At 36.7% G+C, this 13,164-nt stretch overlaps 1 protein-coding gene across 2 annotated transcripts in view; it reads right to left on the bottom strand.

Moving 5' to 3' along the window:
* LOXL1 (lysyl oxidase like 1) overlaps nt 1-13,164 on the bottom strand; it is a 395,821-nt gene that overhangs the window by 62,480 nt on the left and 320,177 nt on the right. The window lies entirely within an intron of this gene.

A 13,164-nucleotide genomic window follows, 5' to 3' on the forward strand; every position in this document is an offset into this window, starting at 1 on the left:
CTGCTAAAAACACTTGGAGTTTACATTCATACACTTTTTCACCGACGCTCTATTTTATATTCCCCCTGCATTCTCTTGCTGTGACTTACTGTGTGGTCCTTCCTCTATCTCTCTTTTTTTTTTTTTACAGTAAGTGCTAACTTTATTGCCTCATTTAATTTTACAGCTTAGTAGAGTTTTTTTTCTTTCTTTCATTTCAGAGTCTGCAGTTACTACATCTGACCTCAATACTGCAGGAGCTCTGCCACAAGGCCCTGCATCTACAAGTTTACTGAGAATTTTGTCATTGTTTAATATAAGCATATTTATCATGAAAAACCTTGCTGCATATTAACTTCAAGCAGTTACATACATGCTTGCTCTGTAATTAAAATCTCTGTGAAATAGTCTGTGCACTCTAAGGACCTCTTACTAAGTTGGACACTGCCCCCTTTAGCTTGCCCAGTAGACTATACTGCATATAGGTTCATAGGTTCATAGGTTCATACTAGGCTATCTGCCCGAGGGCATTTACAAGCCTAGCCCATCGTTTTGTGGCTTAGGCCACCCCTTTAGTATGGGGAACTATACCCATTATTTTTCTGTGCCTCTGTCGAGCAGTGACACTGAGGTAATCCCTGGGTATATCCGATCTCCCATCCATTGGTCAAGATTTCTCTTGAACAAGGCCAGTGCTCTGCCTCACATGTAGGATTTTGTTCCACAGCATAGGGAGTCTTTGGGTGATGAATCTATTCCTCCAGCACGTCCTATTAATAGCTGTGTCAAGGTTTAAGTCTCCGCCTTGTGGCTCTGATGGATCTAGATTTTTTGAGGTGAAGCATATTCATCAAATCTGGGTTTGACATGGCCTTGTATGTTAGGCAAAGGTCACCTCTGAGCAGCGACTGAATAGAGCTGGAGTTCTTTCAGTCGGGCAGCATAGGACAGATGTTTGAGACCCTTTATCCTTTTGGTGAGGAACTTTTGTGGCCTCCCCAGCTGCTGCAAGTGTCGGGTCAGATACATTCCGAATGGGGCATTGTACTCAATCATTGGTCTGATGAGTGATGAGTAAAGGGAGACTATGACCTCCTTGATCTAGATGAGAATCCCTCATGATAAGGTGGGCAATGTAGAAGGTCTTCCTAACTACTTTAGCTACATGGGTGTCGAATGACAGACTACTATCAACCTGGGTCCCCAGGTCCCTGATAACTTCTTCTGTGCTCAGTGGATTGCCACCTATTTGGTAGCTAGGGGTAACCTTGTTTTTATGACTATGCATTTTTGGCATTTAACTTTAGGCCGTGGCTCTGGCACCAGTTATCCGTTTCTGTGAGACCCTTCTGAAGGATATCTGTGTCAGATGTGTTTTCTACTATGGCCAGTTTGCAGTCATCTGCAAACTTTGTCAGCCATAACCCTCCTGTGTTTGCTTGTACTTCGGAAAAGTAGATGCCAAACAAGAGTGGGCCCAGGACTGAGCCCTGTGGGACACCACTTGTGACAGGCTTTGAGTCTGACATGGCGCCAGCAGCTCTGACCCTGTGGGTTCTGTCACTCAGCCAGTTTGCAACCCATCTTGTGATGTATGGGTTGACATTTAAGCTGATGAGTTTTTCAATGATACCCGAATGGGGTATTGTATCGAAGGCCTTAGCCAGATCGAGGTAGGCTGTATGGACTGCCTTTCCCTCATCAATGGCTTTGGTGACTGTTTCGAAAAAGTCAACCAAGTTATTTAGCCTCAGGAAATGAAACAGAACCTGTATTACTTGCATGTCTTTGTTAATTGGTTTGTTCTGGCTATAAACTGATTGATCTCGGTTATAAACTGACCTGAGGATCCATCTGCCTGTTCAGCACTAAAAAACATTCTACACAGCTATGTTCTCAGTCGGACATTGTGATCCAGTGACCAACATCTTGCTTCTGTCTATAAACCTAGTAAATGTACTAGGCATTGTCTGTACTTATACAAGGTTGCTAAGGCCTGGAACTCCTTACCTGTATGTGTCAGGTCTATACCCTCCCTCCCATCTTTCAAAACCACTCTGAAAGACTTCTTACCTAAACTCTGGCTTTGCTGTTGCTCATAACCAGGATAAACTATATCCCTAAATGTGAACAAGTACCTTTTCATTCCTTATACCTCCTTACTGTCCCTTCTTCACTTATTTCCTTACTGCTATCTAATTCTCTTCCCTGACTTTCTCTCTAAATATATTATAAGCCTGTTTTTCCCTCATTTCATATTGCAATTCCTGTTTGTACCAGAATAACATGGGTGGCACTGTGGTGCAGCAGTTAGTGTTGCCACCTCACAGCAAGAGGTTCTCTGATTCAATTCTCAGCTGAGGTGCCTTCTGTGCAGAGTCTGCATGTCCTCTCTGTATTTGTGTGGGTTTCCTCTGGGTGTTTCGGTTTCCTCCCACATTGCCAAGACATGCTGCAGGTGAACTTGACATTCTCAATTGATCCTGTGTGTGTGTGTGTGTGTGTGTCTTTACCTCTGAAGAAGGTTGGGTGCTGGGCTGGCAACTTGACACTGTAAAATTTTACTGCCACTCATTCTGTGGACACCAGTGATCTGCTGCGGTGACCCCTAATGGGAGCAGCTGAAAGGATAAGAAGATTTGTATTACACTAACTTACCTTTAATTCCTCTGCAAAATATCTAAAATTTCTCTAAGTATTAAATGATTGCCATCGACCTTGTATCGATTCTTAACCAATGTTTTATATTACATCTAATTTGTTATAATTATTTAAACTGCAGATGCGCAGATCATGTCCTTTATTCTAATAATAAATGTCTACTAATATTGCAAAACCTAACAACTCTGCTGGTGAAGCTCTCTCTTCTAACTGCATTGCCATGCTTTGGAATACTTTCCCCCTAAATATAAAAATGACCACAAACACAACAAAGTTCAAAGAAATTCTTAAAACACACTTAAAAAACCTGGATATGCCCTTGCTCTAACCTATCCTAACCAAATAAGCCATTAACCTAGCAAGCCCCATGATCCAGTCCACATTTCTTCTAAACATCTAATATAGCAGTATTGCTATCATCACTAGGTTCCATGATAATCCTATCCAAGATAAACTGCTCTTCCTCTTACAAAACAATTCCGTTATTGTTTTCTGTTTTCTGTTTGATACTTACTGTAACTTATAGTCACTACAAAATGTTGTACTGAAATGTTACAGTCACATATTGTGTCTTACCTTTTGTTGTGATATGTAGTCTAACTTCTCTGTATGTAAAGAAAATATTTGTTCTACTGTGTAACAAAAGTTGTTTTATAACTCTAAATTTCAGTATAATTTACGTGCAGCTTTTCTCACCGGGCCTCCCCTGAAAAAGGACACTTTGTCCAGTCAGACTTTCCTGGTGAACAAATGTAAAATCAATAAATAAATTTTTTTGTTTTATTTTTGAAGATGGCAAAATTATTATTCTTAATAATTTGGAGCTTTTCTCCCCGGGCCTCAGCTGAAAATGGGCATCTACCCAGTCGGACTTTCCCAGTAATCAAATGTCAATAAATAAATAAATTCATTCATTCATTAATTAAAAGTAGAACAAGAGGTAACAAATAGATTTTGTACTATAATAATAATAATAATAATAATAATAATAATAATAATAATAATAATAATAATAATAATAATAATACAAGTCTATATATGAAAACTATAAGTAATGAAAATCATGTTGCTAATGATGTTGAACTTATGGAATGAGATAATCTGTCTACCACAATATCTGTGTCAACTTTTTGCTATTGCAAAATTAATTAAGTATAATCTCTTAACTGATGGCAGGGAGTTGCAGGGACTACTAGACTCATGCAGTGTGGCTATGTTATAAAGGTGCAGTAAAAGAAGATCCTTATTCAAAAATGCAGTTGGAGTAGTCTAAACTTATGAAGATAACATGCAGTATCCAATTATCCAAGCAGAATTCCTAACTGGGTTAGGAAAACTAGGAATTCCTGTTTCTATAGATCCCAGTTTAACACAAGATTTGAGAACAGGGATTTTCTCAACATTAATGATTTATGGAAATAACACCCCCCAAACTGGGGGGGGGGCTGTGCCCCCCCACCCACCCCCACCCCTAACTAAATATACCAGCTCTGAGATCGCACTACAGTGGGGAAAATGGCAAACTAACAAGGATGACCAAGCGATTTCTTTCCCAGGGAAAGAATTAGCTGATGTGACCATTCACTGTTCTTAGAGTTTGGATTTTAACAGTCAATGAAAAGGCATTCGATAGAACGCCTCTTCAGGGACATAATATAGACCTTGCTCCACCACCATGCAGTGCCCCCATCCTTGTATAACAACACCATCCAAAATATTTTTCATCCTTTTTCCTCACAACTTGTCTTACTCTTCTATTTTCCCTGTATTTATTCAACATATTTTAAAGAAACCATTTCTTTACTACAGAAAAAAAAAATGGAAAAGTGTCGCTTCTAGAGTGGCACCGTAGGCAGCCAGCTAGTTGACCTATATCTAGAGCCAGCTATGCATGAAGTTAGAAGACATAAAAAATACACAGCCTGGGGAGAATTTTAACCTTTCTGACAAACCAAAACAGAAAGCCCAATACATTGAAAATTCTAAGTAGGTGAGTGTCAAGAAGGAAAAACTTGGCAAAGAGTAGGATTGCATTTGAGGAGTTAAACAGGAAGAAATGGTATCCGGACAGAAGTATAAGCCCCATTTCTGTTAGTACAAAACAGAAAACTCAATTAATGGTAGGCTGCAGGTAAGATGAGTCTTTAAGTAAGGCAAGAAGTAAAACAGAAGATACAATTTCATTCTGAGGTACTCTTTGCAGAAGTTAAAAAATTAGAAATGAGAAGAAAACTGAGATGGTGGTATTCACTGATACTGAAATAATGTGAGCAACATAGAAAGGAAAGAAATGAGACAGTAGTTTATACTGAATGATGAGATAATGCTGAATACAGTCATGATAATATTCTACATGAGCTAAAATAGAAGCACCTTAAAAAGAAGATGGTGGGTTGCATGCATTAGTTTCATAAAAGAAAGGAACTAAAAAAATGAATAAGATAAAAAAGCAATTGACACTAAAGAATACTGGTATGAGTTGTGTTTTTCAGAAGAATGAAACACTGAAATCCTGGTGCCTGTACTAGTAGGTCTGGAGGCAATCTGTTCTACCTCATGACAGACTAACCATATAGAAACTCAAGACATGGCTGCCTTCTGGATAAGCTGAATAAGCTTTAAAAATGCACAAAGAAAGTATATTATTTAGGTGTACTTTGAGTTACGAAAGTGATTCATTGTACAGAGTAAGTCAGGACAGCGAGGATGTAGTATGTGAAATCTTTCAGAAACTTAGTGATGAGGCCGACATATAGTCATGCAGTAGAAGGACAAATAGGAATGGAGAAAGATAGGGATGGACAACAGTAAAGCATAGATCCCACCATGATTTTACTGTCCAGAATTATTGAAAAGGGGTTGAAAACTGCTAGAAGCCCTGAATAAAAAAATACAGTCCATAAACCATGCTTTAAAATGCAATTGCTTCCAATTCCTGCCCTACAGGTGCCATTTGATCGAATTGCTATGGATATTGTTGTGCCAGTGCTAAAATCTCACAACGGGTATCAGTATATCTTGATTACTTTGGATTATGCACACTGAGACTAGCCCCTTTGCTAGGCTAATGATGCTGTTAGTCTTATTATTTTCTAGAGTTTGGAAAATACCCAATGATGGGAGACTCCATTTATGCCACTGCTTTAATGTTAAGCAATTAAAAACCTCAGTGTACTAGTGTACTATCCACAGACAGATGGCTTAGTGGAGCTTTTTAAGTAAACATTAAAATGTGTGCTGAAAAAAGTTATTCAGGAAGGCAATAAAAACTGAGACCAGTTAATACCATACCTCCTGTACGCCAGTAGAAAAGTACCACAAGCCTCAACAGGATTTAGTATTTTTGAGTTATTGCATGTCAAGCACACTTGCTGACTGATAGATATTGCCAGAAAAACCTAGAAAGAAGAGACCCCCTTTTAAAAGTGTGATAGAATACCAATTTGTGAGACAGGCTGAAAATAGTGATGCCCACTGTATGGGACCACATGGAAATAATACAATCTACACAAAAATTCTCATGTAAAAGAAATACAAGGACCAGTGAATTCAGATACCATGTGCTAGTTTTGGTCCCCTCTGCAGAAAACAGATTTTTGGCTCAATGGCAGGGTCTATTTGAAATTGTAGAAAAATCAGATGAATAGGAATACAGAACATATATACTATGCCAATGTTATGAAACTACAGAAGCAAGAATAGACATGTGTAGTTAGCTTAATGGCAGAAACTAATAGATTTGGTGGAGAAAGAAAGCTGGCCTCTGTGTCTCCACTGCTGGCATACTGTCTAAACTATAAAACAAGGGCTAAGGGGACAATACTTATTTTGTATTTAAAAGAGGTAGGAATCTTAAGAATGGGACAATATGATTTTTGTATTTAAAAGTGGTAGGAATCTTAAGAATATTTTTGAATCTAGTATGTATGATATCAGTAGGCAAGGTAAGATGATGAAATTTGCAAAAGGTAATCAATGTTACTACATACACAAATGACCACAGATATATCTACCCAGTTTTAAAAAAATGCTTGTAAACTTGTTATACTAGAAGGGTAGTGAATATCGTCTGCAGCATTTGCCCAGCATTTTACATTGGGAAGATAGAACAGGCTAAAAGTGAATGAATCAAACACTCACACACAAAACCTGTCCAGGGAAGAGAACAATATTTTGAACTCTCAGATTTAACAGGGAACTAAGGGTTATGAAACCAGATAAAGGAGGGAGTATGTTTTTCATGGACTCAATTGACTACTCCATTAGTGTTTCTAATATGCTTTTAGACAATGGCAAATATGAAACAGTATCAAAGAATGAAATTTTTATAGCATACAGGAAGATTGACCAGTTTTTAGATGATTGTTTGACACGAGGAACAATTTCACCCCAGGAACATCAATTTGTTAGTATATATAACCCCATTATACCATCCATCTTTGGGATCCCAAAAATGTATAAGACATTCATATCCCCCTTTAAGATTAATAGTGGCAGCACAGGGGTCCACCCTTGGCTATCTTTGTGGACAGGACACTGAAAGAGATTTTCACCTGTAAACCATATTTTAAGAGATTCTTGGGATTTTTTATACAAGATTAAACAAAAATTTTACATTAACAATAGATGTAATAGATTTATTCAGCTGTATACCATATATGCAGGTGCTCAAATACTTTCACTCAGCTCTTTTAAGCCTTACAAGTCTAGAAAATAGGCATATAAACCTCCTTATGGATTTAATGGAAATTATTTCACATAATAAGTTTTTTTTTTTTTTGAAGGAGAATATTTTAAACAAATTAAAAGAATGGCTATGGGCACAGTATGTGCCCCAATATATGCAAACCTGCTGATGTACAGCTGGGAACTTAAATGTATTAAACTCTAGTTTCAATTTACACTGGACATTTTATTCTAGGTTCCTGGATGACATTTTTATTTTCTGGAATGCCCCCCCCCCCGACAAAATAGTTGAGTGTATCACATGCCTGAATGAAACAACAGATTTTTTAAAGTTTACCTACTAAACTGGTCAGAACAGTGTAAACTATTTAGATGTGATCATTTACAAGGATAGCAGTCTGAGTAGATTTGAAACTATGATTTATAGGAAACCCACATTTTCTAATACCTCTTTGCACTTTGATAATAGTCGCCCTTACCATATTAAAAATAACTTATTTAAGGAGCAGTTAGAGATGCCAGAATGTGCTCTAACCTCAAGCTTTTTAAGTAAGAATATGAGAGGATTCATAGCATCTTTTTACAGAGGGGCTACCCAGAGAAATTATTATCCACCATTGGGAAACAAATACTGAAGGACTGGGGGTCAAATACAAACCTTCTGGACCTTTAATGACAAATGAACCCACTGCATCAAAAAATAACTTTATAAGCAAATTTTCACATGCTCTGATACTCCAATATAATGAACAAAGCAAGCACATGAAAGACATTATGAAGAACAACTGGAGTATATTTAAGATAGAGGATGATGTTTATCACAATCTGGGAGAGAAACCTAACTTCATGCACAAAACTGGTATGAACATTAAGAAACTTTTAGAATACAGTCAGTCTGGTAGACTGAATACTGATACTGGCACTGCAAATCTGGGAGCTGTGATATCACTCTGGATTGCTACACAAAGATTAAGATCAAGTTAGTTAAAGGAAACTGTCTTACTAAGGGGGTGATTTACCTAGCAAAGTACACCAACTGTCCTGCTTTTTATGTTGGAAACATTGAGCGGGCCCTATAGAAAAGGATATACAAACACAACTACAATATAAAAAACAAAAACACAAACAATGCATTGTACAAACATTCTGTAGCATGCCAAGGTTTTAAGAAATTTGTATTCAGCATCCTAGAGAATAGTCCTACTGATGAAAGATGAGGAAACTGGGAAAACTTTTTAGAATATAAAGAGTTAAACTGGCGCCTTAAGTTAAATGCTGCCAACTTCTCAGGAATTAACAAACATATTTCCCTTACATCTGCATTGAAGAGGAGTGCAATACTTTGAACACTGCCACATTTTCTACAAATTTTTTAATGTTTTTTTTTATAAGTTTCTTAGCTTTTTACTAGCTTTTTAAAGTTGTTTCTTAAGTTTCATATAAGATTTTTTAAGACTATTTGACTTCAGTGTGATGAATTATTGATATGACTAACATATATTTTTTTTACATATTTATTTCATTTACTACTTATATGAGTGAAGGGTACTGATTTCTTTGTTAGGCAACTGAATGACTATTGAGATCACATTACATACTATGCTTCTACCAGTTTTCCATGGCAACTGAATTTTGATTGGTTCCTTAAAGTCATGTGAGAACTGAGTAATGTTATATAACAGCTGTATTATGTAATGGATTACTAGTGCTGATGAAGTCCTACCACTGAGGATGAAAGTGTTTAACTTTAAACTGTTTTGTTTGAAAGATACATTTCTTGAACAAAATAAAACTGTTCTTTTTGTTTTATTACACTCCCTGATGGTTGTTTGTTTCTTAACATCAACTGAGCGATTTACCATAACTGGAGGAACACAGTTAGCATTTTTGATTTATTTTACAATTAGGGTTACCACCTTTCATTGTGGCTAAAACCGGAGTAAGGCCACATGCCTCGCACAACCTATAACCCCACCCATTCCCCCTCTCCCGCCCACATTCCACCCATTTAGTGATGTCATGGTGATATCAGCAGATGGGAACGCCCTCTTCTTCCATTCCTGATGCCTGCTTTTGGTCAATTTACTATGCTTTTCTGTAAAAAAAGCCTAGTAAAGCACCCAATTTAACAAACTCCGATAGTCTGTTTCCTTTTTTGAAACAGAATAGGAGAGTTTGTACAGTGTTTTCTGGACTACCGGAGAATAAATTTGATTTCCAGATAGTCCGGAAAAAAAGCGGATAGATGACAACCCTATTGACAATACTAATTTTGTATTTTAAAGAGGTAGGAATCATAAGAATATTTTTGAATCTAATATGTATGATATCAGTAGGCAATGTGCAAAGTGTAATCAATGTTACTACATACACAAAGAGCCACAAATATATCTACACAGTTTTCAAAAAATGGTTGTAAGTATGGGCAGCTTCACTTGTTATACTAGAAGGGTAGTGTATATTGTTGTTTGCAACACTTGCCCTGTGTTTTACATTGGGAATATAGAACAGGCTATAAGTGAATGTATCTATGAGCATTGCTGCAGCATTTGTACAGTGATGTAGCAAATGCTTTATTTAAACACTTGTGTGCGTGAATTTTGTCAAATGATTTTTTTTATTTTGGAAAGTGTTATACTATCCCCAATGCAGGGGAGACTGGAAAACTGCATTGGAGGTCAAGGAATTATGCTGACAACTATTTCTAACTACATATGTCTATCCGCAGAGGTATTAATAACAATAGTAGTTTGCTACACTTGAGGGCAGCACTGATATAGGGTGGATGCAAAGTTGTTTTTAATACATCTAATATTTAAAAATGTTGAATGCATTAGGATATTTATATTTGTTTACATATAATTATACATATTTACTGTTATGTGCACAATTGCATGAGCAGATTTATTCTATTCATGTTTTTATATTTTTTGAATAATTGAATGATGATAACTGAATGATTTTATTCAGTGTTGATTGATATTTTTGCTACCACGTGGGTTTTACAAACCATTGTTAAAAGCCATCAGTCTAGGGTGTATTTATTCTGAAGATGTTTACCTACTTAAATTGACAAAGTAGCTACATTAAATTTTTGACTTACTATGATCCTTAGTTACATTGGCATGCTTTTTCTGTTTTATATGCTAAAACTTTTACCAAATAGAAAGAGCCGAAGCACATTAACTCTGTAAAGCACAATCAAAATTCATTTCTGTACCAATGTTCAGAAATATTGGTACAGAAATAAATACTGGTACTATAATAACAATAGATTGTCATGTCACAATCATGCCCTCTAATACCTAGCAGCTGTCCCCTTCACCCCATCATAGCTACACACCTGGAGACCAAGTCTTCCACTACCAACAGAAAATGTTTGTTGACCAAGAGGGCTCTCTCATCACTGAAATATAATCTCCCTGGCAGGGACTTTACATTTATCACAGACCATGCCCCCCGATGTGGCTACATAATCAACAGGATGGACTAAACTTTCTAGGTGGGCTTTCTCCTCTCGGTCATTGAAGTTTACTGTAAATATTGGTTATGCTTGTCCCACTTCAATGTAGATGGCCTTGTTTATGGCTCATAGTCCATCTAGTGGGCTTTAAACAAAAGATTTCAGGCTAAGATGTGAAATGTAACATAGCAATGTAGTTACTTCCCTAGAATGTATCAACATTTTGAAAATTAAGTAAAATAATGTAAATAATCACTGCTGTAAAAAGTATTCTTTTAAATAATATAAATAGCAATGTTTCATTAAGACAGTCAGACAGAAACATTTTTGTTTTAATTAGGCTTCACACAAGAATTGTCATTATTAAAGATTACAACATTAAAATGGTGTATACAAGGATGGTTATGATCTTCTTAATCAGACAAGTTGGTGGGGGGGAGGCTTATGCAAGGAGCAGCTGTTCTGCAATGTGTGCTACAACAAAGTAGAAAGTATTCCCGAATCACCTGAAGAAGGCATGGGCATCTTTTACTAGGAATCCAGGAAGAAATAAACTGGTTGAAAGCACTTGTGGACTATGATGACCCCCCTCTCCCGCACCACTTTACTCATGTGTGCTAACCCTCCCCTACCTCTACCCATGCTCCTAACCCAAACCTTACACATTAGGGTACTAACAGTGCCAACATTCAGTCAAATTCAGTCATCATTAAGCAAATCATTATGTTTTTTTTTTTTATTATTTTAACTAATTGGAAAAGGAAGTCTCTTTTTTTCAATTGTTTTTATTTTGATGTAATAGATTTTTTTGGCTAAAAGTTAGTTTGATTTATTTTTAGATTAAATGATTAAATGTTAGTATTTGTGCAACCTATTATTAGAAATACACACAGACACAAATGCATATATATATATATATATATATATATATATATATATATATATATATATATATAATTTTATGTGTGTGTGTGTGTGTGTGTGTGTGTGTGTGTGTGTGTGCATATACCATATAAATACCCAATGTCAACTGCAATAATATTGACCACAAGTGGTCAAAAACAATGTAAACAACACAGTTCCATGAGTGTGCAGAGAAACAGTCTCAGTGCATGCAAAATCTAACTTTCAAAAAAACAAACAAAATCATAATTTTATGGGGGGGGGGGCTACACACACACCCACACCCACTGCTAATTATATATGCTAACTCTGAGAGCACACAAACATGGGGGAAGGGGAAATTTCCCAGCCTCTGAATTTGTGCAGTCTCACATACCTGTTGATCAACTGCCTTGTTGCCCATATGCAATCTACAAGACAGCTGTTAACCTTACACACACTCAATATATATTCAGTATCACTCATATATTTATATATATTTTTACACACACACACACACACACACACACACACACACACACACACACATATTTATTTATTTAACATTTGTTGGCGGGGAAAGTTCAAATAGGACAGAGCCTATTTTCAAGGGAGGCCTGGGGATAAATGCTCCAGACACATGCCTTTGGAATGTGGAAAGAAACCAGAGTACCTGGAGAAAAGCCACATAAATGCAGAGAGAACATGCAGACTCTGCACAGAAGGCACCCCAGCCAAGAATCGAGCCAGAGAACTTCTTGCTGTGAGGCGACAACATTATCCATTGCACCACTGTACCACACACACACACACACACACACGCACACATGCACACACGCACACACGCACACACGCACACACACACACACACACACACACACACACACACACACACACACACACACACACACACACACACACACACATATAGAGAGAGAGTCATTTATTTGATTAAATGCTCTTTCCTACCTCCTCAATACTTACTAATTATATGAAATGCCTCATTTGCTGCGGTCTCTTACTTTTACTGTAATTTGGTCAGCTGTCTAACCTTTATGTATAAACTTTTTATTGAGTTATTATATTTTACTTTACTCCTGTTAATTTGTTATTCTCACAACTAGTACTATGAATTTATTTCTCACTTGCATAATTTGTTCTGTGAATTTTCTACTTGTATATTTTTCTCTTCTTACTTGAATGATCTCTACTGTGAATTATCACTGTATAATTTGTACTGTGAAGATGTCAAATAAATAATAAATAAATACAATTTCTAACAAGCACCCATGACCTACACAAAGAGAATGAAAAGAGAAAGCTTGCTGACTAAAACCTGCTTTAACTCCAGCTCTACTGTATTATCTTTTCGCTAATTAGCCTGTTCTATATGCCTCTCTTAATCTGTTGCACAAGCTTATGTGCTCATTTGTTTCTTACAAACACACACACACACAAACACAAGCTCTCACATCTTTGAATTCCCCTATTAG

Source organism: Protopterus annectens, chromosome 7.part0, assembly GCF_019279795.1.
Source record: "Protopterus annectens isolate FY-2018-M chromosome 7.part0, PAN1.0, whole genome shotgun sequence".
Lineage (NCBI taxonomy): Eukaryota > Metazoa > Chordata > Ceratodontiformes > Protopteridae > Protopterus > Protopterus annectens.